At 43.8% G+C, this 4,201-nt stretch overlaps 1 pseudogene; it reads right to left on the bottom strand.

The window, feature by feature from the left end:
* Positions 1–283: 283 nt before the first annotated feature.
* Positions 284–1,872, bottom strand: LOC147461780 (serine/threonine-protein kinase-like protein CR4; annotated as a pseudogene).
* Between the last annotated feature and the right edge of the window lie 2,329 nt (positions 1,873–4,201).

Here is a 4,201-nt window from a genome sequence, read left to right as displayed (position 1 = left end):
TTGTTATGCTTTTGTTGCTCTCTCTATCCAAGCACTCTTGCTATGCTCATTAGGAATCTATTCCAATGAAATGTTCACTATGTCTATGTTATTTTCCACTACACACAAGTTACTAGACCATTAAATATTACAGCTGCCTAGCATTCCACACTTCACTATGGCCTTACCTAGGCCAAAAAGTGGTATTAAAAGGCCATATACTTGATAGAAGAAACCAGGGCCTTCCCTATCAGCTGCAGTATACAATACATGAACTCAACTCAAAATTGGAGCTCAAAAACAGCTACTGTGGAGAAGCTGGGTCGATCTCAGCGTTGCAATGCGGAAACATAAGTTGCTGCCGTTGCTGTTGGGCCTCTACATCGTGGTATATAGGTATAGCGATGTCAACACTCCAACCCATTTCATCTTCAAAGAGGGATCCTCATTGCAGGGAGGAGTTGATGCTTGGGAGGAAGGATTTTTGTGATCTTCATGCTCTTTTGTGGTCTCCAAGGAGTTGATAGAAATGCGGACCTGCACGAAGATTTTTGAGATGATTTCTGGTGCAAACAGTTGCTTCCTAAGACCACCTTCGAGGGCAAGAAAGGTTGGCCTCTGAGTATGTGCCCATCAACATAGCAAGGGCCCTCTCTAAAGAGGTGGTAACCTTGTCCATAGAGGGGCGACCCGTGCCCCTCATCTTTACACAATGTGCCACTACACGTGCAATCTTGTGAACTGCATGTAGGTTTGGGGGGGCTTTGAGCATCGGATCCAATACACATTGCACTTGCCCTTCCTTAATGAGAGGAACTGCCCACTCAAAAATGTTTCCCACATCATACTCCATGTCAATAGCTTTGCAACCGCTCATAATCTCCAAGAGCAGGACTCCAAAACTGTACACACCATGGTTGGTTGTCAAGTAGTGGAGCCTATAATACTCCTGGTCTGCATAGCCCAAAGTGTCTATTGGAAGATCCAACAACGCTGAGTCATTGTCCATGGGACCCAATAAAGATACGACAAAGTCTGACACTTTTATGTCTTTGTGAAACTCTGGAGGGCATGCAAGTATTCCAATCCATGTGTTGTTTGAACCACAACAGTTACCCGCCTCAGCCACCCAAGGTGATTCCTGTTGCCATGAAGCTGCCCTTGCAAAATCCCATTGGCCATTAACTCATGAAGATCAAGCTCATTGCGGAACTCGTTTGAATCTTTCTGCTATTGGCTGGGCATGGGCATTGATGCAGCTCGCTTCACTGCTACTACGTGACCATCGCCAAGCACTCCTCTGTATACAATTGAGAAGCTTCATTTTCCCACCTCATTCCCCTTGTCAAAGCCACTAGTTGCTTGCTCCAGCTCCTGGTATCTGAACACCTCTGCTCTTGACATCTTGGGTTCTTCGAGCTCTGTTGATGTCAGCCTCAGCTCCTCCATTAGATGTGGCAGTTGCAAGCTTGGCGAGCTTGTACCTGAGAAGAAAATGGCCGTTTCCAAGACACACGTCACAACCACAACTGTTGTAGCAAGCTCGACGATGATGATGGGGTTCTGCACAGAATTTTTGTGGTGGGTGCTAGGCGTGCACACGACCAGACAATTGTTCCCACAGAGCAGGCATTCAACTAATGACAGGGCACTTGTATGAAGGACAACACAGAATTGAGCACCCCAGCAAAGTTGTTGCACACTACTGGAAGGTATGCCAGAAGTGTAACAGTCTCCTGCTACCATGGCCGAGAAGCGGGATGCTATAGGAGAAGGGATGTTGTTGCGCGGATTGATTAGCCCCTAGCACGAAACCATTTGCTAGGAAGTAAGCAGTTCACAAGCACAAAACCTGCCTTCTACAAGTGATGTGAATGGAGCAGAACCTGGCAACCCATTGTGAACAATATGGGTGACACATAACTGAACAATATGGGTGACACATAAGCCTCTAATTGCCCAAGTTTTGGGTCCCATGCTCGGAGGTGAAAGGGGAGGCAAGGGGGGCGAAGTAGTCTCCGGTACCCAAGATTACTAATTTCCCAACATTACATGCACGAGATCTACAATGCTCGTTCATTGCACCGCCAATCCCAGCAGCCCATGCATGTGGAAGATGAAGTGGAGGGAATCAATAGCACAAACCTTAAATCTGTCTGGCCTTTTCAATGTTGATCTCAATGCTGACAAGAAGTTAAGTGAGATTACAAGAGATCTGCTTAACTCTCATTTCAATTACAACATAAAATACACTTCATAAAAAAAAATTGCTCAAAAATCCACCAAAGGAAACAGGAAATTGATTTTATCTTGGAACAACTACCAAAATCTCATTTCAACACAACCCATTTTAAGCCTTCCTCTGCAATTCCTCATTAACGATGGAAACTTGAAGGTAGCTCTCAATTAAACAACATAATCAACGATCACCTTTAACATGTTGCGAACAACCAGATGTCAAATATGGTATGGTATTATTAATATCCGAATATAGATGTGCTCCAAAAAAATCATAAAATGGAAATAATATTAGTGACTAAAACATGTAAATCCACTCCTTTCTACAAAATGTCTCAAAATGACACCATGGGAAGAGCTTTACATGCTTTAGAGAAATAAGGCTCCACTCCACAATTCGCTGCCTGCCTGCTTCTTGTGAATTTCGCTTGCTCACTATGATGTCAACCTATCTCACAATAAAATTTTCTATGGCACACTCATATTGCTCAGACGATTGTCCATTTCCAACATCACATCCTGTCTGAAAGGGCGGTGGTAATGCGTGTGCTAGTCTCCACCCAACCGTGCTATCTTATAACCTCCCCCTAGCACTGCCCGGCCGTGTCGGTGGCCTTGCCCATAGGACCCATGTCTTTACATTACCCCCCCCCCCCCCCTTGGAGAATCGTTTTCGTCCTCGAAAACGAACGTAGGAAAATGTTTCTTAAGTGCGGAAACATTCTCCCATGTAGAACCTTCTTCAAGTCTATCTAGCCATTTTACCAACACCGGTCGTCTGACATGATGTCTGGTGCGAAGCTCATGAGAATCCAAAATCTTTTCAGGTTCATGAGGAATGCTTGGCGGTTCGATAGGGTCAACCAGCACACCTGTGTTAATGACATTATCATTCTGTCCTAGCTGTTTTTGTAAACGGCTAACATGGAAAACAAGATGAACTTGTGAGTGCTTTGGAAGAGCTAACTTATAGGCCACTTGACCTATACGTTTGAGAATGGTAAACGGTCCACAATAGCGTGGTGAAAGTTTAGCAACTTTTCCCGTCTTCAGACTTTCTGAATGCTTCGGAACTTTGAGAAAAACCTTGTCTCCTTCTTCGAAAGTAGCAAGACGTCGATGCTCATCTGCGTACTTCTTATATCGATCTTGAGCTTGCTTAACATTCTGTCGAGCAACTCGAAGCATATCAAAATGGTCTTGGAGAAAATCCTTCGCTTGTTGTATCTTCTCCTTAGTCAACCCCACCGTAACGGGTGATTTAGGTTGAAATCCATACAAAAGCATAAATGGACTAAACCCTGTAGTCACATGCTTTGAACTATTATAAGCAAATTCCAATATAGGTAAGTAGTCTTCCCAATTGGTTTGCTTCTTGCTAACGTATGCTCGTAGCATATCCTCTAGCACTTGATTAACTCCTTCTGTTTGACCATCCCTTTCTGGATGATCAGTCGTACTTAGATTAAGTTTAGTTTCCAACTTTTGGAACACAGCTCTCTAGAAGTGATTATCAAACTTTCAATCTTTGTCACTAATGATACTAGCTGGAAGACCATAGAGTCTATATATATGCTCTACAAATAGCTGTGCTAATTCCGGTGTCTTAACCGTAGTCTTAGTGGGAATGAATCGACCCATCTTTGTGAGACGGTCTACAATTACTCAAATGGCATCATGACCACGATCTGTAGTAGGTAGTCCTACTACAAAATCCATAGAGATAATCTCCCACTTACCTTGTGGAATCTCGAAAGGATGTAAAAGGCCACCTACCTTGAGGTGCTCTGCCTTATTAACTTCGCACTGTTGGTAGTTTAGTACGTACTCTTGAACATCATGATGTAAGCTCGGCCAATAAAATTGCCGTCGAACTAAGGCATACGTCTTACGGATACTTGGATGACCAGCACTTGGACTATCGTGACACTCAAACAAGATTTGGCGCTTAGTGTCTGAGTCCTTTGGCACACATACTCTACCT

This window comes from Adiantum capillus-veneris, chromosome 3, assembly GCF_014529385.1.
Source record: "Adiantum capillus-veneris isolate H3 chromosome 3, ASM1452938v2, whole genome shotgun sequence".
NCBI classification, from domain to species: Eukaryota; Viridiplantae; Streptophyta; class Polypodiopsida; order Polypodiales; family Pteridaceae; genus Adiantum; species Adiantum capillus-veneris.
Note: the sequence above shows the minus strand (reverse complement) of the source record. Positions and strands in the feature narration are given on the sequence as shown.